The 22,732-nt window shown below is 37.4% G+C and overlaps 1 long non-coding RNA gene across 2 annotated transcripts; it reads left to right on the top strand.

The window, feature by feature from the left end:
- The first annotated feature begins 163 nt into the window (after positions 1-163).
- Positions 164-22,320, top strand: LOC135443069 (uncharacterized). 2 transcript variants are annotated; one of them, XR_010438794.1, is made up of 4 exons: positions 164-253; positions 554-741; positions 7,877-7,998; positions 22,197-22,320. It is a non-coding gene; the product is annotated as an uncharacterized LOC135443069 (long non-coding RNA). The 2 variants fall into 2 exon arrangements; XR_010438793.1 differs by lacking the exon at positions 164-253 and adding an exon at positions 316-382.
- The last annotated feature ends 412 nt before the right edge of the window (positions 22,321-22,732 follow it).

The raw sequence follows: 22,732 nt of genomic DNA, 5'->3' as shown, positions 1-22,732 counted from the left end.
CACCCTCTGGGTGAAGAAACTTTATCTTATATTCAGACTAAACCTTCCCTGACAAAACATCAGGCCATTCCCTTGGGTCCATGTCATTGGTCACCAGAGAGAAGACATCAGTGTCTGCTCCTCCTCTTCCCCTCACAGGGAGCTGTAACTGCAATGAGGTCTCCCCTCAGTCTCCTCCAGGCTGAAGAGACCAAGTGACCTCAGCTGCTCCTCATCCAGCCTCCCCTCAAGGCCCTTCACCATTATAGGCTGGGTAAAATCCTGTATTCCAGGTGTTGGTGAAAATCTGATTGTTAAAATCCCATTAATGATCTTCTGCGCTATAGCAATTGCTATTGGAGAATGCTGATTTTGGCTTTGCTTCACCTGCATTCCTTGAAAGGTCTCAGTGCCTTTCTTATGCCTCTTACAGGGAAGGCACAATGGGGCAAGCCAGCTATGCTGAGGACCCTTGTGCCATCTCCTGTGGATGCAATACCTATGCAAGATTGTTTTAACGTTCAAGAGGGATGCTGTACAGTTTAAGCCTGCTTTCTGTCTTCCCATTTTACAGAATCTCTGGAGGTGGTCACTCAAGTAAACTGCTTAGACACCATGTGTGAGTACCTGGAGTCTACTTTTCTCTAATGAACTGAGTCTAACATGAAGAGAGTATCACAGATAAATTTCCTGCTGTCAGTAGCACACCAGAGAAGATTAATAAGAGATGAAAGAATAACTCCTCCTCACAAGAAACAGCAGGTAAAAAGCAAATGGAAAAGGCACTTGCTGTGTTGCCTAAGAGCTAATTTTAAATTACATGTACTCAGGCCATGTCATTTCTGGTGGGAAGAAACCTTGCAGCCTGTAGTGTTTGCTCATGTGTGGTGGTCTCCAGCGTGCCCCAATGTTTATACCTTATGGAGGTTCCCATATCCCAAATCAAAGCTGGTCTGGAAATAAAAAAATATGAAAATAGGAAGATGAGAGAAAATCAGTAGCTTGTTGATATTCCTACAGTGTTTCACTGAAAAGAGCCCAGTCTTTGGCTGACATAAATTGAGTAGCTGTGGTGACCTTTGTGTTTCATTGTTTTTTTCTTTTTGTTTCATTGAATTCCCTCACATCCTAAGCTCATTAAACTGTGGCTCAGCCAAATTGTTTTAAAATATGTTTTAAAAGGTAACTGCAGTAGCATATTGTAAATTGTGTAGCTTCAGGCATAATTTTTTTCACAAAGATATTTGCATTCTAGCACAAAGGTCCTCTAGACTGTTGCCACACACTTCTCTTTAGCAGAACTGTTCAGGTGTCTGTGTCTTTGAATAAATGCACAGGTCAGGCGTTCTAGACAAAGGAAGAAGACTTCCTACATAAACAGTGGGGATCTAGGCTGGACAGGCCATCCTGCAACAAATTACTCAATTATTCTCTTTCATCCTTAAACTATTTGCTTGTAAATAGACTAGAAACTTTTTGGGCATATTTGTTGCTCAAAATAGTTTCAAACTGGAACAAGGTTCACAAGCAAGTCATGTGGAGCCACCAATATGGGAATTGTTTGTGCTGACATCTTGTGGTACAATTTAGTTTGGGGATGGGTCCTGACGCAAGGACAAACTTGACAAACTTGCACCAGTGAAAATACTACTTGTTCAAAATTACATTCACCATACAAGCTTGCAGAGATTTATAGAAAAAGCCACAAGGTTTTCTGAATGTGGAAAGCCTCCCATTCCCAGGTGTGTTCCTAAGAATCAGGGGCTATATGTTATTTATTTAAAAATAAAGAAATAATTTGTTTTAATTTTAAAGTAGCTAGTTTTCCAAGGCAGGAGAGCTAGTAGACTCCTCTCCACATCATATTGTAGAAGTATAGAGTTTACCTCCTCTTTCAAGCAGTATAAAAAAGAGATTGTTCAGAACAATGAAAGATTCCAATATTCATACAGAAAGCATGTGGGGTTTTTTCCTAAAGACTTAAGGGTTAGATAAAAGAACGAAGTATTTTCATGGTCAGTAAAAAAGCTTAGATTTCTGTAGTATGGGCAAATAGCTCTGAAATATTTTTACTTATAAGCTTTACTTATCTGTTTCAAGCAGTGCTGTCATGTTTTGACATGTCATTCCAAAAGCAGTAGTAAAGCTTCACAGCAGACTTACTCCAGATGTGATTCCGACTAACAGGAAAAAGGAGCATTTGTAAAACACAGCACAGTAATGTGCAAAGTGGGCTAAAGAAAAGATAGGTCATTTTTTTGAAGTTGAATGGGCAGAGAGGAAAAAACCTAACAGGAAACTGCTTATTAGCCCAAACACCCAGTAGGTTCAGTGTTACTTTCATGTTCAGTGAAACTATTAGATATTTTTGATCTAATGGTGAGGGTTTAAAGAATGAAAAGACATGCAGTCTATGGCTGGCAGCTGCTCACTTCGATGTCTAGCTTAATGAGTTGTGCTCTCATGCTGGGATTTGAAGCAGTTCAGCGAGTGAGGCTTCCCTGCTGTTTCTCTTTGACTGCATTATGCAACCAGCTCTCTTTTATATTTTGATAGTGACATCTATTGGAGCTTTGAAGAATAATATTTGGGAAAAAAATCTTAATGTATATTAGTAAAAGCAAAATTGTTGGACAATAAAATTTTCAATTCAAAGAAAAACAGATATATATCTGTAGTCAAAACATACACAAGAATGAAAATACTGATAAAAAAAAAGGTAGCATTAGTTCAAATCAGATTCAGGAAGAAAAATGTGCCTTTCTCTTTTTTGATGATGGGTGAACTAAGAAACTTCCCCAGCTGTCTGAAGTTTGTTTAGAATGAACCCATCACTAAAGCTGTAACTTCAAAGTGAAACAAATGCAGTATTTGATTGAATTCTCTATAGATATTCTCAAGGCTTTGACAAATATTAACAGAACCCAATCTAACAGAGTGGGTACAGTAGCAGTCAGCCAGTCAGCAAAGACCTGACAAGCCTGCCTCATGAGCAATGATGTCTGATGTCTCTGCTGTCAAAGGGACACAGCCATCCAGAGTAGTTGGAATGAAATTAGCTCTGCTTTGAGTAAGCAAGCTATCTTCATGGATTGTACTGAGAATGTGGCTTGTGTCTCTTTAGAGCTTACAACAAGGGTCCTAGACTTTTCCAGAAGTGTAAGACTGATAAACAATTTGTGAATGTGGCAGGTGGATTTACATTGCACTAAATTACTGAATGTATTTACATTTTTTTAAACATATAGGCACTGTGAAACAGCTCTAGCAGTCAGTCCCTGGTGTCAGGAGTAGGCAGTATTGAGTAATGCTACCTCACAAAACCTCTAGGAGAAATTAGGAGATATGAAAGGTGCAAGGAGAATGTGCTGTGGCAAGTCCTCAGGACTTCTTCAGGACCTTTTCTTTCTGTTTGTTCTTTATTCTCCTGAGAACTCTCAGAGTTCCTCAATGCACACTGGAGAAATGCAAATTTTCCTCAAGCCACCTCTCTTCATCCACATCTGGGTCATGATGAATATCTTCATATGAAAGTTTCATTTTCATTTTCTAGAAGTTGGGATTTTGGGGCTTTTTCCTGGCTTCTTCTTTTCTACAAAAATATGATAAAGAATTCCCTGTAGAAGAATCTGGAGGTTTCATCCTTGCCTCAGATTATAAATTTTGATAGGGTTTTATTTTGGTTTGGGTTTTTTGCATATGATTTGATTTCAGTTAATTCTGATTTTTAAGGAAAATCTATTTTCCCAAGAAACCAAAGTTTTAAATGGGATTGTACTTCCTGATATTGTTTCATGTATCTTAAAATTTGGTTTTGCTTTTATTTATTCTGGTATGTCTTCCCCAGTAACAACATGGCTATATCCTATTCACTCCATTATGATAATAAACCCACACATCAATCAGGGAACTAGTCAGACAGGGAACTTACTATGAAATGAAAAGGTGAAGTATGATCTTAGAATAGCAAATGTAATTGATTCAAACAATCTAGTGCAAAACTACTTGACAAAGCCTCAAATTACTGTTTTCTGAACTGCTTCTTTTGCAGATTTCTATGCCTAAACCCCAGAATATACCACATAAAATAATTTATAATGCAGTTATTGTTTTCAGATAAATCACATCCATTTCTCCTGCTGCTGAGTGAGAAATGTTGAATTTTTACAGCCAGTGGTATGTTCTCCATTCTTGTTCAGCCTTTACAGAGCCTGCGGGAGAAATGAAACATTAATGATGTTGTAAAGACACTTTTTATAATCAAAATATATCCAAATTAATCACACCTTACATTTATTCAAGATGAATTCTATCATACTCTTTGGTAGTTTCGGATTGTCTGTAAAAGAATAAAATAGGAAGTAATTAAGTAGTTTAGTTAGCATATTGTGACTTTTCTGCTCAAATATTACTACCTAAAAATAATCCTGGTTTGGTACCGTGTCCATTTCACTTTTATGGACAGTTTTCATGACATAGTACAGGTGAGCAACCACTGCAGAGTCACTTCTCTCTGCTGAACAGTGCTTTCAGTTGCACCAATGAATATAAGGAGTGAATACTAGAAGCATAAAGTTTAATTTTCTAAGCTTGAAGATAGATATTCAGGGACGAATTTATTTAGTTTAAATTAATAAAACTCACTAATATCTCTGCTGGATACTTCACAGGTAAGATCACAAGAAACAGAGGGATAGGGATGTCACAAGGGAATTTTATATATATCTGTTTTCTGGTATGGCCAGGAGCTTCTAATATACCTGACTATTCTCAGCCAGACTCTGAAAAGGTATTTAGACCTCTGCTCTTCTATCATGCAATTGGGTCCATTAAGCTCAGAAAGGCTCCAGCCCGGTTTGCACAGTGCTGTGCTGATAAGCTCCTTGGAACATTGTGCACTGAGAGCACAGAACAGAGACATCCTGGCTGAGCCTGTCCTGTCTTATTAAAATCCACCTCCATCTCAGCTGTGACAGAGCACAGCTCTGTGCAGAGCCACCTGGATGCCTGCTCCATCCCTTTCCCCACTGTTCAGCCTGTAGGGGCAGCATGCTAGTTCAGGTACTTCACTAGATCCATGGTGATGCAACCTAGTAGAAAGGCACTGCTTTGAAGAAATCATCCCTCCCAATGGCACCTAAAGAGCTTTTACAAAGACAAAACAAATTATTATTATTATTATAAACAGAATAAAGAACATAAATACGCAGGGAAAGATCTAAACCTAACTAAATGAACAGTTGTGATAAAAATATACTAGAAGTAAATCTGAAAGAATTGTAAAATAGAACTCATCAGCAAAGAAAACTTTACCTAGGAAGCTTTACACTAGTAAAGATCAATTGAGAGCTCCAAAATATTGAGCTCAAAAGCTGTAAAAGGAATGGGAAAATCAATTCTAAAATTATGTCTCTATATCCAAATGAATGTCCTGTTTCAGTTTCAAATTAGGAGGAAGGCATAGAACACGAAAACAAAATGAGGACGATTCATGAGTTTGAATATATAAAAAGGAAATAATTCTTGGAAACAAAACTAGGGAAGCTTAATGAGTTCAGCTTTGGGCACCCATTATTTAGTCTTCCAAAATAATGAAAAAATAAGGATGCTTTTATCCCTGGAGAACAACAGAAACTACACTTATATTAGATAAAAAGAGGAAACAGTTAATTTGATGCTCATTAATCTGACCTTAGAATTCAAAAAGTGTTTAAGAAGTGAAGAAAATTTTAAAGTGCTCAGGTAAATAGGAAAAACAGTAAAATGGTTAACAAAGGCAAGGTCATTTCAGATTAAATTGCTGCCATTTCTCCATGGAGTAAGTGATTTTTTTTTTTTTCAAGAACAGTGTATTCTATTATTTATCATTACTTTAACAATTATTGCAATGTTTGAGAGAGATTGTGATAAATGCAGTAATAATGAAATATGTAAGGAAACAGAAAAAATAGATGACAATACAATAGATTTCACTCTCAAGAAAAGGAATACAATTGTGTTTTATAAAATCAAAAGTAGAAAGGGATGCTCCTTAACTTCCTTTATATTGAAAAACAAATTGGTAACATCAAATGAAGTTATAGGACGTTAGGTTCAAAAGAAAATGGAGTCCACCTACCACATAATAAAGTGTTAACTTTACAGCTGTAGAATTTTATTAAAGCAAAAATTGGTTTTGGAGTTCAAAAATACTTGAATTTATTGAAAAATTTTTTAAAAAATCTTTCATGGGCTGTTCAACACAAAAATCATATACTTAGCCTAAGCAATTATGTGAAAGGGAAATTCTGGTCTCCTGCAGTTCACCTGTTCTAATTTTCTTGGATGAAGCTGATAAAAAACCCCATGGGAGTTAATATTAGACTCTTAGAGACTCAGTCTTGGGGTTATTATTATTAAACTTTTCTCTAATTACCTTGGCAGAGAATGTTTGAGTGAAGAAATGAAAATTAGCTGATAAAGCTGACAGACATTGGAACAGACATATCTGTATATAGTATAATGTTAAATAAATAGAATAACAGAAATGTAATGAACTCCAGTAATGTGAACAGCAATGTCATTCACTGAAAGGCTAATGACAAAAACCTGCTGCAAACTCAAAGGACAAGTGACTAAGTGTAATTGAGAAGGAATAACTGGGTTTGCTAGCCAGTTCTAGGGGTCTCTAAAGGATTGAGAAAGGAGGTGGTGTGCAATGAGAAATTCCTTGTCAAGGGGAAAGGCTTAATGCTGTTTTTGCAAGATGCTGATGAGATCCCCTCCATATAACCACAATATTACATACAGTTCCAGTCACCTATGTGCAGAAACAGGCAAAAAAGGCTATTTGAAGACTGTAAAATGAGTAATCTTTATAAGAAATAAACCAAAAGCTTAGAGGCATTAATAGTGCTTGCCCCAGGCTGTCTGTAGATTGCATGGTAGCTGGAATCAGCAGGGAATTCCTCTTGTTCAGATTGAGGACACAATGCTGCTTTCAGACAGGCACAATCACCTGGCATAGTGAGGGAAGGATGGAAAGTTCTTGGTGTGTGCCAGCAGGTACTCAAAACACACTGGGGTGCACACCAGAACCTGAGAGAAAAGGTCAATTTCCATATAACCTTTGAGTCCTCAGGGATTAAACATTGAAAAACAGAAGCCTGTAAACTGATTGGCAAGGAAGCTAAGATAGAACGGGGAAAGTAATCATCAATAAATTTAGAATGAAATTTGAAAGTAAATATTTTGGTATTGCTTCCTAACACAGCTGGTAGGAATATCAGTAGTAGACTGTAGTACCAGAGTTCCTTGCGCTTCCTGTCCTAAACAGAGTAATAGATACATTCTTATGGTACAAAGTGAGAGAAAGAAGTTTAATAGATGCTTCCTTTCTTGCCATCTCTTGCAAAAGCAGAATTACTCAACTAAGTAAAAACTCACTGAGACTGGGTGTCATTAAGTGCAGTGGTCTTGAAGGCCCAACGATGTGGGTGGCTGACTTGATGGGGTGAGGGAGACTGCTAGAGGAGACAAAAAAACCCGAAAGAAGTGAGGAATAAAGATTTCAGCTTTTGAGTGTCTTCCACCTTCTATAGTAACTGAATCACAGATGAATCACAGAATATTCTGAGTTAGAAGCGACCCACAAGCACCATGGAGTCCAGCTCTTGAATATGAATGGCCCATGCAGGGGGCCAATTCAGTCCCATTTTGGGACTGAACCCACAATTTTGACATTTGCTATTAAGTAGTATTATCATGTATTTTTTATTGCATTTGAGGCATTACAGAGATTTCCGTAGGAAATATTATTGCTAAATTAGACTTATTAATGTCATCACTTGTAAATTCAGACACAAGCTTAGATCTTGATATTTACCAGCAGATGTGCTCAAGACGAAATATTTTGCAGATGTAATTTGGTGCCTGCAGCAAGGAGATGAGACTGACAGATGATGCACTCATATTTACAGAGTGTGGTTCCATTGTCCTGACACCTAGCATGATCTTCATTCACAACGAGTTTGATATCTGGTAAGTTTATATATAAATGAGGTTTTATCTTTAATAATCAGAATTTGTGGTATTTTACCAGGTTTTATTCCACTTATATCACAGAGTATGCCCTTCATTTGTGTGGAGCAATGTTTCCTCATAGAGTGTATATTTGATATACCCTTGGACTTGATTGATATTGATACACTTACTGCAATTCTTTCGCAAACTTATCAAACTATGTTCTCTCAACTTACATCAGAGAAACAGAGTGCTTGCTTACCAGTATGAGTCACTGGTTTTTGGGGTTTTTTTTACACTGCAGTATGTCTTAGATGAATTATTTTGTTTTCTGGGAATCTTAAATAGTACTTTGTTATGTCCTGTTACTGTTCTGCTTTTTGTTTAAATATTTTAGGATAACATTATTTATAAAAATCGGAGTTCTTTTCCTTTATTTAGTAAAGACACCAACAAAATTTTTCATTTAAGAAGGAATAGAAATTTATTTCAGTTCTCTTTAACTGAGGTAAAGGTAGCATCTTTTCCCCTCCTCTTATTTATATTGCTGTGAGATGTGGATCCTTTACAATCATTCAGTCTTTCACACTGGAAAAAACTGAACACCCTTATTTCATTCTTATCACTGCATTTCATTTTGTTTACTACTTTGATCTCCTTCAAGATGTTGCTTGATGCTGTGGTAATCCATTGACCTATTGCTATTACAGTATTTCACGGCTCTCCTTTGTTGCTAAGCTCCTACATAATTGAATCAGATGACCTTGGCAGTTTCCCTCTGTTAACACTGCTGTGATTTTTCCTTGAAATTTTGCTCTTGAAACTGTAGCAAATAAGAGGTCTAACCAAATCTCTACACTTTTGTAGATACTTCTAGTTAATTTGGGCTGTTAATAGACCATCCAGGGAAATTAGGCTAAACCAAATACAGCAAGGGACCCTGCTGCCCTTAATATAGATAGTTCAAAGGGGAATTATGAGGAGGAGTTTTTTCAGTCTTCCTCAGACTCTTCACTAGTATAATGAAAAGAAAGGGATATTCCATCTGGAGGTATGTGTTATGACAAGCTGTTATAGTGGTATAAATAAAGAACAACTTTGCTTTTTACAGTCTTTTTACTATATAATTAAGAAGTATTTTGGTGCTTCTTGTGATGTTCTGGGGGTTGCTTTTCTCTGGTGTGAACTAGGGCAAAGGATCTTTGTCTTTAGCTCAGCAGCAGGTCTGCTTTATTTCGTTCTTGACTTTGTTTTTTCCATTTTTTGCCCTTGTCTCTGCCACTTGCTTGCTTTCTTCTTGATTTATTCTCGGACCTTTTTCCTTCAGCAACCTTAAGAGAGTTAAATGCCTGCTTTTAGTGGTTAGATTTTGGGATTTTTTTTTGTTTGTTTGTTTTGGGGTGGTTTTGCCTCCTCTTAGAAATAGGCATTTAATTTTCTTGACTAATATTCAAATAGTTGGTAATACAACATTTCTATTTTCAAACCTGAGGGCTCTCTTCTTAAAATGTTTTGTGTAGCTTTTGAGTAGCTTCTAGTCTGATATAAATTTTGTAGAGAATAGCAAAACTCAAATGTGGCAATGGCCATGAGAGTCACTTTTCTGAAGCATCTCAGTGATTAACAGGTCCAGAGGGCTCTCCTTCCTCCTTCTCTTTTCTAGACTTTGCTGGCAGGCACTCTTTCTTACTGTATTAAATGACAGTGTGTTATTTTGTCTGTGCCAATCTGTTATCTCTTTAGGACAGGGGTCATGTCTTCTTAGAATTTAAAACTATGAATGGCAATGCAAGAATAGCTCATAACTTTCACTCTCTTTACATATTAATTACCTTAGTATAGTTTAAGTTGTAAGTGTCTCAGTATGTGTCCTGAACATTATTTTTACTGAAGTGTGTCAATTTTCATTACATTAAATGAATACTTATTTAATTTCCTATCTCACCTCTGAGCCCATTTTGTTAATGGCAGGATTATTCTTGCATCCCTCTGAGTCTTGAATACTCTGCTTATTTTAGTATCGTCTGCAAATTTAATGGTCTGACTTATTACAGATTTATGTAGACCATTGAATAAAATATGAAAATCTGCTGGTATTAATCTACAATCCTGTGAGACTTCACTTCTCAGCAGCTGCCTTTCCATTTTCCATCCAATCCCCTGTTTTTCTGGGTAGTAAGTGATACCTTGGTACTGCTCAAACCTCAAGGCAGGCAGCTGCATCAGATCTGGAGTCAACTGAACTTATCCCACTCTTACAGGAAAATCAGATGCTCTAAAAACACAGACCCATCAAGGATGGGAAAGAGTCAGACTTCAGGATACAGACTTTCAGATGTGGATGCTGGGTCACCAGTGCTTGATATTGGGAGAAAAGTTTTAATAAAGATTTACTCCATCCCCAACAAATCTTTCTTAGAGATAACAATGATCCATCCTTTTGACTTTCCTCTGAACCTTTTTAAGACCCCTGCTAAGTCAGGACTCTTGGTTTATCTAGGCTAATAACATTTTTCATTTTTAAAAGTAACCAGATTTCTTTAACATGATTTACTCTTTCCATATCCACAATGACTCATAATTATTAAATTGTGCTTATATAATTATATCCTCTAAAATGATCTATAAATGTAACATCTCTTTCTTAAAGATCAGGCTCTGAGGAATAAAACTTCCTTGATTTATCTGTGAAGATAAAATGTTAGAGGTGTTCACATCAGGATTAGGCAAGAGACTGACAGCTCTGGAAAAAAGGTTTGAAACTTGGTACTGGAAGGGACTTCCATTATTATTAGAGTAGTAGGGAATACAACACTTGTAGATTCAAGATCAGAAGAGCTGAGAATTAGCTTGGTTTGTGAGTGCATGAAAAAACTGTGAGAAAGAACTGTGTGGAGTATTTTTATGTGAAGATTAGAGACGTGTAATCATGGACAAATACAAAAAGACAACAGGCCTTGAAGTTGGAGGCTGGGGGGACTGTACTGGCCACCAGTTTGGTGAGCAAGAGTTAGGGAAGCCTGGATGTTAATGTAAATAAACTATATTATCACTTCAAGGAAGAGGGAAGCTGAAAGGTTGAATATGAGCAAATTAATATAAAGGTGTGGGGTTTTTCATTTTCTCCTGAAATATTCCCTGAAATGTATAATCCCTGAAGTCAGGGCTTAAAGCTTGTCTTCATTTTTGAAGTCAATAATGAAATACTGTAAAATATGACCACTGTAGGTTTGATTGTAAATCTGACTAGATGGTGTAATAAATCATATTGTTCCTAATAGCTAGAAAAGTAGTGCAAAGGCATGAATAATTTTTAAAAATATCATGCATTCTGGTCTGGATGCGGTGGGGCTTTTGAGGATGCTATATTGTCTATTTTGGGATTTTTTTAGTACTGTACTTCTGCCTTTGAATTACAAGTGTCTGAGTTATTTTCTGTTACAAATAGTAAAAATTTAGAGAGCTGAAGTGTTCAATCAAGCGATGGAGGGAAAGAAGACAACTTGGAGAGGAGACTTAACAATGATGCATTTGTAGCACACAGGCTCTGAGCAGAAAATTGCTGCCTTATTACTTCATTGTGGGGAGAGTATTGGAATATGATCCCAATATTACCAGGTAGATTGTGCCTGGGCTCGTCTGACCCTTGCTGCGGGGCCAAAGGCGGCAACTGTGGTATTTCACTTCGGAGACACTTTTGGCTGGCTGGATGTTGCAGCTGGGCGCTGAAACAAGTCCAGGCTTGTAGAACCTCAGTTTACCTTTGGTGGAAAGGCTTCAGGCTAGGGTGAGGAGGAAAAGGAGACGGATTCTGTTGGAGGGTTTATATCCAGAGTTTATTCCATGGTCACAGACGTCTGAATCTTAGGTAACAGCTCCAACAGAATACTGAGCACATGGTCCTTGCTCAATTTAAACCCCGGGACAGGGGGAGGAGAAGGGACAGGTGAGGCACCAACCAGGTGGGAGGGGCAGGGTCTCAGGGGACTATGACACCCAGACAGGCCAATGAACCCAGGCCTGAAGAGCATCCTTTGAACCTGACCAACCACACAATGCCTTGCTGGAATGTTAAGCCTGATTGACAGAACTCACTCAGCAAGGGGGCGAGGGGGAAGGGAGAGGGGTATTGCCACACCTGGGAAGGGACTGGGAAGTAAAACAGGGAATTGCAACACACTGCAACAGAAGAGGAGGAGCAAAAATTAGCAAGTAGGCCACTATGTAGTCAGAGCTAGGTTCAAAACAAAACAACAGGGATGGTCTTTCACATATGTAGCTGATCTGTAGAACCTCTAGCCAAAGAATATGCTAAAAACTCAGGTTAGGCACTAGCAATGAATGTCTCCTCCATGAGCTTGTTCCCTGTTCTTATATTTCCTCCCTTATCAAGGACCTTTTTTACCCATTTAGCTGGAGTAGTTGATTTGTGTTGTGCTCAGCTGCAAAAAGCCACAGCACACCTGTTTTATTGGTTGTGGGGAGAGCAGAGATCTGGTGACTTCATATGTTCATCTGTTCCACTTTCTTGTTTGACATAACCTGTAAGATGTGCATTTAAGGCCGTGCAAGTGAATATTTTATAGTGCTGGTGTTGGAAATTGCCAATATTAGATGAGGTTGATTAGTTGTAATCTTCTAAATCCTTCTGTAGTGAGGTTGGTTAGTAGAAACCCTTTAAAGGGAGAAGGAACTCAAACTGCAACTCGAATAGTTGCGGCTGATATCCTAGGTTTCCCTGTAGGCCTTTCCTAGTCTTACCCTGTACTACTCTTTTCCTCAAGGACTGGTGTGCAGTTCTAGGCACCACAGTTTAAGAAGGCTATAAAAGTATAGACAGCATCCAAAGGAGGGCAACACAGATGGAAAAGGCTCTTGAGAGGAAGCTGTAAGAGGAGGGGCTGAGGTCACTTGGTCTGAGGAGACTGAGGGGAGACCTCACTGCAGCTACAGCTTCCTGTGAGGGGAAGAGGAGGGGCAGGCAATGATCTCTCTGGTGACAAGTAGTAGGATCTGAGGAAATGGCCTGAAGTTGTATCAGAGGAGGTTTAGGATGGATATTAGGAAAAGGTTCTTCACCCAGAGGGTGATTGGGCACTGGAACAGACTCCCCAGGGAAGTGGTCACGGTACCAAGCCTGGCAGAGTTCAAAAAGCATATGGACAACATTCTTGGACCCATTATGTAATTCTTGGGATTACCCTGTGCCAGGCCAGGACTAGGATGTTATGATCCTTCTCAGTCTCTTCCAGCTCAGGATATTCTATGATTCTTTCACAAATGCAGCTCAAGAGAGTTAACACAGAAAAGGAAAAACATAGGTAATATTGAGGGTGATGATAACAATGTGATCCAGGCATTTCCCAGCATTTTTAGGGAGTCATTAGCTGCAGTATTTGCTTTTTAGGAACCACCACCACACAACCCACTCCTTCTTTTGTATCCTCCATCTTGGAGGAATATGGCATGGGGAGAAAGTGGGCATTAAATCCCCAGTTTTATATCTTGCACCTTGCACCTTGGGAACTTACAGTTTTGTCCGGATTTATGCCTGTGTGTGGGTGAACTCTAAGGAGAAGGTGTGGGAGAGCAATTTTACAGGGCTGGCAAACTACTGTTCAATAGCCTTTAGTCATCTGCAAGACATTTCACCAGCTGATATACCTTATTAACAGCAAAGGCTAGGTATTTATAGAGCCACTGCATCCAGAGATTCTTTCATAGACAAGCTGTTCATACTCTGCAGGAACCACATCACTTGGCGTAGGAGGTTGAGCAATCTTTATTGAGGCAACAGTGTGACCTCATACCCCGCTGCTAACAGAGGCAGAACAGCAATGGAAGATTAATTTTCTATTTCTTTTCCCCAAGGGTGTGAAAGTGTATCTCTTTTAGGTTCAGTCTCAAATCAAAGAATGAGGTGGAAAAGTGCAACTCTGCTTTCACTATTCCCCAATTATTAGGTAGAGAAACAATTCTATTAACTTAGATGATACACAGTTGATGAATCTTACATTTTTATCAACACAACATTTTTAGGTCACTATGGAGGATAAAAAAAGTGTAAATCCTAAAGAAGAGGAGAAAAATAAGTTCTAAGATTTCATTTCTTGTACATTTACACTTGATATTAACACCTCCTGCTTAGAAAACGCTCTATATATTTTTTCATAATGCCCTTTTCCAGTCTTGGGATAGACCATTCATAAAAGCCATGAGTTCTGGACACTTCTTGCACTTAATTTAACCTAGAATTAATTACTAGTCTGGTAGACTATTTATAGCTAATGAAAGCAGCAGGAACAGCATAGTATATCCAAATGCAGTATTTCAAGACTGCATTGGTACAAATAAGATCTAGGTTCATAGTAGCAGAAGGTAGGAGCTGATATTTGAGAAATATAACAGTAGCATAGACCAGTGAGCCTTCTACTGTAGCACTCAAAGATCAGTCCATATGCAGTGCTGTGGAAGCTGATAGCTTAAATTTTTACTTTGAAAAACAATAATGCAGTACTACTAATTTGTCTCATTTCACTCATGTTGGTTAATGTACAATTGGTTTTGTGCTGGAAAAAGGATAGAATGAAGAGGAGAAAAACTGTGAACTTGATACTGTTTGCTTTTCATGGAGGAGATCCAGAGATTAATTGCATTGTTTGTAGACCTCTGAGGCACTACACTCATCAGCCATGGCATTGTGCATCACAGCCTTCAAGCCATTCAGAAAAGTTCTGACAAACACTGGGAGATACTTTCAAACCTCTTCAAGCAACTAGAAAATAAAGTGCTTAGTCAGAAAACTGATTATTTTGGACTTTTGGTCTACTTAGCTCTTGGGACCTCTGAGGCAGAAGCTTATTCTAATTCTCTGCTACTGAAATCCCAATTCAGTATTTTTGGTGTGAAAGAAGTTACAAAAATTCGGAGACTGTTTTGCTTATTTGATTCACTCCTTGGAAAACTGGTACAGATTTGCAAAATATTTTGCAATCACAGCTATGAAGTGCGTTGTTTATATTTTTGGGGGCTCAACATAAATGGAGGGTTAGTTCTCTTGTGATGGTTCTGTGAGAAATAGGTCATCATTCAAGATGACATTCTTGAAGATTTTCGTTATAAATACTTTTTATCATCAAAGAATAATTCTCCAGTTCCTTCTCTACTTTCTCTGGTAAAATTGCAAAGCAATCTTTTTGCTGACTGCTTTTAGAAATGCAGTGATTGAGGTAGTGGTGGTACTTTTATTCTAATTTTTATTCTTAATATTATACAAATCCTTTAGGTACTTTTAATAAATATTTAAAAAAAGAATCTTTTTAATTTATTGTACCTAGAAGCTGAAAGTGCCAACCATCCTGGACTCCAAAATTTCTCCATGCCTCTCACAATAAGAATTTGGTCAGGAAAAAATATTCTGCTATGAACTGGTTTGGAAGTAGCTAGTTCTATAATGAGTGGTCATTAAATGGGGCCATCTTTAACCCTTATTCCTCACATCCACCTTATTTAATGGGAACTGCACCCCTTGGTGTAATTCTGTCAGCAAAATACATGTCATTAAGGTGATGAAAGTGTTGTGATGAGGATGACAGGGTAACTTTGTTTTAGTTGGAGGGAGCAGCATATTTACGAATGTTCCTTTCCCAAGTGGGGATACTTCTCAGTGAGCAGCTGACATCAACCAGTTGTGTCTGGCCTGAGGTTACACGTGATGTAATGTAATAATGGTGATTCTTATGATCAGCTCCCCAAATAGCTGGTGCTAAACCTTGGCATTTTGGAACAACAGGATGTTTCAAAACAAAACCCTGAAAAACAACATATTTAGTGATCCCTTTAACATTAAATGTAATTCCAGAGCTATATATCTGTATCTGCTTTCTCCTGTCATGCAGCATAGAGAGCACAATGCCTGCAAAGAGAGCATTTGCTTCAACCTGAGAAAACATTTCAAGAAAATAAATTAAAATTCTAACCTGTCTTTTGCTTGAAGGAGCACATTTTCAGGAGGCTTTTTTCTTGTCTAAGGTTATCGGTCAGATTGCTCTTGAAACCCTGGTGACAAGTTGGAAATAAATTCCAATGCCTCAGAAATCTTCAAAAGGAGGACTTAATTTTTTGGTTTGAAGGTTTTTGCTTGAAGTGTAATAATTTGTGCCAGCATTGGACTTATGCAAAAGATATTTCTGTTTCATATGATAAAAGTAGTAATATTGTTATATCTTAATCTATTAGCCTTTTCTTGTGTGGTTGTCTTAAAATGTGCTTTATTTTCTTTAATTAGAAAAAGTTTGTTAGAAAGGATAGATTAAAACACTGTAGTTTGAGAAAGTTGCACAACTACAACAGATACTCTCTGAAATAATGGTTTAGAGTGGAACTGATAAGAGGTTGGATAATAGGCCTGAAAACAGGATGTCTGTAGTCCATCAAGGGCTAAATGAGATCTATATAAAGCAGCAGTGTAATTGTAAAATCAAGACAGTTAGACTGGAAAAGATCCAAAAATAACATTTGAAGATATGTCATAAACAGACCATGTGGTTCTGATAAAAGACTAGAATGACACTGTATTTAGCACATAGGTAAAGCAGAGAAGTCAGTTCTAAAGTCTTAATAGTTGCCGGATTACATCCAGTAAAAAACCAGTCAGCATGATTCCCTGTGTTATGAAGTAGAGCCACGGCTTTGATATTTTTTATTCAAGCTGCAGGAGAGGTAGTTCCATGTGGTGTTTGGACCCAGTGCATTGGGCTATTCTTATTCTTTGTCATGTTGTCTAAGGAAGGAACCCATTGGCTAAAGGCAGAACCCTAAGGACAGCTGAACAAATATGGTCTGTGGTTGGTCCAGGAACAGTTTTTCCTCTAATTCAATCACGGTAGTGGATTGGTAGTGGTTGAATTGTTGACTTGTTTGCTGCAGACATTGGAAAAAGCAGACCCAAGAGGCAAGAAGTAACAAAAATGGAGCATCCTTTCCAAGAACTGCATGTTCTAGGACAATGTGGCTTCATCACCAGCTTTGACAGAATAATTACTCCATATTTAGGTATCAAACCCTGCCTCAGGAAGCATTTGGAAGCCACCAGACAAAACTTCAGGTGATCTCTATGGATTAATACCTTTTCAGGCTCTGGTGTTTCTGATCCACAGATTTATCTGTCTCACTGTGGTGAGGAGTATCTCTCCAGACACAACTGTTCCTCAACATGTAGTTGTCTTCAAATGTCTTGAATCTGTCATCTTAGGCTTACAGCTACCAAAGGGCAGCTAGAAGACTGCTATATAAGTTAGAAATCCAGAATGTATGGGTTTAAGATAAAATCAAATCTCAAACCCTCGAAATCAAACAAAACAAAGCCAAGCCAAAACATCTCATCATCTGAACTCCTGTCTGAAGATGCAGAGAGGACTAGATTCTGTATTGTGCAAAAAGCAGATACAGACAAAAGATAATGGAATAGTTTAAATCTATTTGGATATTGTTTGTTCCTCAGACTTGTGAATGGAGTATGTGCTTTTAGCTAACCTCAGTAATAACTACTGTTCTGAGTGATTTTTTCTTTGATTAAAAGATAAATCTGGAAAATGATGCATGAAATTCTAATTTCAGAGGTTTTTTGCAATTTTAGGGACCATATTTGATCCATTATCATTAATGATATCTCTGAAGGTAGTTCATGTCTTATGCCAAGCATTCAGACTGCTACCAAAGAAGCAGCAAGATATTTTGACTGATGGAATAGAGGGTTTACACAAGTCTTAACTGAAGCTTCAGTTCTGACTTAAAGCATGACAAAAGCTATATCCAGTTCATTAGATACAGCAAATAATTGTAGGATTATCATTCTATCCAGCTACGAGCTTTGTTAGGGGTAGCTTCACATCACTCTGAGGAGAGGAGAGGCCTCTTGCCTGCTAACCGCCTCGAGAAGGAATGAAAAAGGGATTAAAATTCATAAGTATCCTTTGAATTACTATTTTTAGGGTGTGTAATCTGTATTGTAACTTCTTTAGCAAAGAGCACTTGAGAAGGTCAAGATCTATTCAGGAAGCATCAGAGCTATAGTTCTCATGGGACAAAACACAGCAATTCTTCCAAAAATAAACCTAGTTTAAAAAAGCAAGGTTTTTTTATTATTATTATTGTTTAGGACTTTTTGAGCCCATCTATTAAAATAAAATCAGGTATGTTCTCCATCTTCCAAAAGCTCAAAAAATTGTCGTGGAATGCATATTCTCTCTAAATCGTTATTTAAATTTTGTTTTGTTTTTGTTTCTGTGAAGTGCAATGACTTCCCATTTACTTCAGAATGTTGATATATCACTTAAATCAAGAGCCAAGTATTTTGTGATCCTGTCTGTCCGAATCCCAGTTGGGCACTACGAATAATTGCAAGTATGGAACATAAATACCAGGCAAATATCCAGATAGTTAATCTTTTATATATAAAGTCATTCGGCACTATAGAGGATGCAAATTCCCCAGGTATTCAGCTTCAGCTGTTGTGGGATTTTTTTTTCTGTTTGCGTTTTGGGGTGGGTTTTTAATGCATGTTTATAGAGAGGGAGACGTGCAAGCCTGTTCTGATCCAAAGTTGAACAGAAAGATATTGTTATTACATTTAAATTTCTTAGAAAATGTCAGCATTTTAGGGCTTCAGTTGGTCATTGGATAGAAGACGGTGATCTTCGTCCTGCTAATCTAATTTCTTTTATTCTGATGGGATTGCAAAAACTAGATTAGAGGGCACTGTTGGAAACTGGAAGTACTGTTCTTTTATCTAACTAATGTCAGTGTTTGAAGTGAGCAATTCCATCTGTTCTACCCTCATCTTAGACCAACCCCGATGTTGCTGCCTGTTGGAGGAGCCTGGGGGAGTAGTTATGTTACATTCAGTGAGCCACACAGATGTACCTGAGCCCCAGAGTGATTTACAACAAACTGCCTGGCAAGGTTCACTTCTGTGCCCATCAGTGGAGGAAGGACACACCTAATTTACTCATACAGGACTTTGCTTCAAAGGTTTTCAATGACATTTAACTCTCGGTGACTGCATATAAAATATTGAGTGTACCAGACAGGCTGGTTATCTTGATCCTAGAAGGCACTTTTGCATTTCTCCTCCTTTGATATTCAACTTCCAGGATTTCCAGTGTTGCTGAGTACTGAGAAAGTATAATCCATTTGCTTTTGGTAATGCAGTATATGTGGAATGTTTCTGTGTGAAATAGTTTAAAAGCCAATGGAGAACTGGTGTGGTTTTTTTTTTTTTTTGTGGCAAAAGTTGCTTTATAATGGAGTACTATACAATAAGAAGCTTATGTAATAGTGTCTAAAATATATAAAACTAATATTATATAACTGGAGTATAAAAAATAACCTGACAGGTCACCAGTTAAACTTTAGAATCTGTAGTGATTCTTGCTAAATTGAATGGAATTGGCCAAGGATTTGTCAAAGAATATGAAGCAAATCATTTAGTACCAATACAGAATGCAAAAATTAGTTTAATCTAGTGGGATGGAAGAAAAAATATTTCAAATAATCAGATTTAAAAATGGCAGTCAATATACTTTGATGCAAAAAGTTACTAATAGCTACACACAGAGAGCAGGTCTAAAACCCATTTTATTTATTTCTAACACCTGGCTCTCTGCAGAAAAAAAAAAAAATCAGAGAAAGCATGGATTTTTTTCCCCTAGTAGCTCACAGATGGATATTTGATCAGCCAGTTCTCAGAATAAAGAAAAATATTTTCTTACTTTCATTTATAATGTATCTCTCACAGTAGCTCCCATTTAGGACCAGCTTAAAACTTGAAAAGGTGCAAGAATAAAACTCCCTTTTCTCTGCCCTTTTCCCCATATAATGACAAAGAAAGTGTTTTCTGAAGGAGCGTCTAGAAACTCTTCCAAGAGAAACAGTTGCCAAAAGAATATTAAATGTTTGGAGGAGTTTAAAAAAGAGGAGTGTGTGAACACTAAACTTTGCATTAGGGACAAATCTGACTGTAGCAGAGGCTCTTTATGTAACTTAACAGCATGAGCTTGTCATAAAAAACAGTTACTCATCAATCAAAAGAAAGGGAAAGGAGGGTAGAGACTTGTGTCTAGAAATCTGTACTGTGTTGTCTACATTTCATCTAGTATTTTCCAGGCAAAAATTGTAGCAGTGGATCACTATTCAATGATTAAAGCAGAAACAATTCCCAATCCCAGTGGGTCATAATGTTAAAATATTAATAGCTTTTTCCTTTCTGCCTTCTCTTCTGAGTTTTTTTGGGTTGTATGATAAGTTAGACACAAAAGTTTTTCACATTTAAGAAGGCCAAAGGATCCAGTAAGGCACCTAACTAAACACAGACAATATGAATTTATTTTTTTGTGGTTCACTCCCACCCGTGGGAGTTAATTCATCTGTGTTTTGTCTTTGTTGGTCTGTCCCCATTTAACTCTTGACCCAGTCATGTTCCAACAACCAATTTTGTATTCAAAGACAGGCATTGATCTGACTTCATAGCCCTACTGAAAATACAAAAGCCAAACATGCCTACATCAAGAGAGACAGTGGTAGAGTCTTGTAACAACTCAAGCACAAACCAACTACATGAGAAGCTGTCCAATACTTTTCTGTAGATTTTAGGAGGGAGGAGGGAGGAAGGAAAGAGCAGAGCCATGTGAAACTGGTGCTGCAACCAGGCCCTGCAGCTGTGTCAACATCATGTGGTAACTACCAAATGTCTCTGTGACTGCAGAGAGCAGCTCTTATTCCATCTGGGAATAAGGAGCTATTTTTCACAAACCTTGCTGCCCTTTTAATAAATGAGATATACTAGGATCTTTTTTAATGGTCTAATGGACTTATAATTTGGCTGCAAAGAGTATTTTTGATCCAGTTTTGAAGTCCACTGGGGCCAATGCAGCCACATTGCACATGTGAGTAAAATGACACTTCAGAGCAATGAAGCATCTGGAGAAGACACCACTGTCACTATATTTGTTTTATGCCTTCTCCACATATCTCATGGGTATAGATAGTTAACTAAAGTTAAATAACATGCAGCAAAGAAACTTGAAAACTCCCAGTGACAGGGACTCAATCACAACCCTGAGTAGCTTCTTCGAGTTATGGATTCTTCTCAGTGTAAAAAAAAATTCTTATTTATGTCAAGATGAAATATGTGGGCTTCATCGAAATTCATATAGATGTTGTAACAGATCAATCAGAAAGAAACTAGGCTCAATGGTCACTGCTATTCTTGAGTCAGTAGAATCAGGAATAATGTAATCATCTAGACCTCTGTCCCTGTAATGTCCACTCCTTCAATGTTTAGCAATGGCTATCAGAAAATTAGGGATACAAGGTACATAATTCATTCAAGTATAATTTTAGATAAGTCTTCATTGAAAACACTTTACTTTCTAAGAGGAGTAAAACACTTCCCTTAAATCATCTTTCCTATCAGGAAGAGCCCTAGTAATGTGTATTTATTTCTTGAGCTGTCAGTAAAACTTTTGTTTACGAGACTCACATTCCCTGAGCGGAAGATCAACCCATTGTGATATTAAGCCAATATTTAGTTAACTGTCTTTAGACAATTGCTAATAGAAAGCTTCAACCCACTTATTTTTATTAAATGCTTCATTAGAAGAATACCTGTCATTCCTAGTAATTTATTGATTGCTAACAATCTTGAACGGTAGCAGAACATGTGATAGAGAGTCTTGAATTTCACATTTTTTTACTATAAATAAAAAATAATGTAAATGAGGCTGCTAATTATGGTTAAAGTGGTTGGAGTTTTGTATCTTAAAGTCAGGGGAGATCTGTAATGTAATCTATGCTTCTCTCCAGTCTTCTGTGGCATTTTGTGGACACTGTGTAGCCCTTATCATTTGTCAGAATAAGCTAGCATTTATGTTTATGTGTTTCCCCCTAAAAATAAACAGACAACATTTGGAATAACTTTTGACTTAGTAAGAACCTAGTTTTTTTTTGGTTTTGTTTTGTTAAGTTTTTTGTTTCTCATAGAATGTTATTTGTACAATAGTGTAAATGGATCAATACAAGAAGTTTCTATCTTTTCATCTACCACATTCATGCAAGGAAGGAGGCACAATCCAGCACGATGTCCTTTTTTAATTTGGGGTGTCAATTCTTTGACTGCTTAACAAGCAGTCCACTCATTGTCTCCTTCCCTTTGACAGAAGATGGCAGCCCAACTAGAACCACTTTGGCATAGCTTTCATCCCACTGCTGGTGTCCGGTGTTGGAGAGCACAAGCCCTCAGAGTAAAAAGGCAAGGTTTGAGCAGTGGTTTGTACTACAAAGGCAGCTCGCTTCTTATTGCTTTAGAAATCTATTAGTTCAGAGAATTCTACTTTGAGAACCACTGGTATAGTCCATGGAACTGGTTTTATATCTTTCTGTGGAACTGTTTGTATGTATTTCTGTGTAAAATCTTTTTAAAATAATCTTTTAAGAAAAAAAAATTAAAGTTGGTTTTGCCTCTTTTTTCATGGGCATTTGATATCAGTTTAGAATGGATTGAGTATCTAGATATAGAGAATAGATGTTTCTCTTTTGCTGAAGACTTGATCTTTGAAGGGCAAAGGAAGGGTTTTGGAGGAAATGCTAAAATGGTTCCAGCCTGAAGACCACAATGGAAATATTTTTTAAAGTTATATAAATTTTTTCAAGGGTAAAAACTAGATGCATTCAATTAAAGTTCAAATTTTTCTCT

This window comes from Zonotrichia leucophrys, chromosome 2 (assembly GCF_028769735.1).
Source record: "Zonotrichia leucophrys gambelii isolate GWCS_2022_RI chromosome 2, RI_Zleu_2.0, whole genome shotgun sequence".
Taxonomy (NCBI): domain Eukaryota; kingdom Metazoa; phylum Chordata; class Aves; order Passeriformes; family Passerellidae; genus Zonotrichia; species Zonotrichia leucophrys.
The sequence above is the reverse complement of the archived record's forward strand: the minus strand, read 5'-3'. Positions and strand labels throughout refer to the sequence as shown.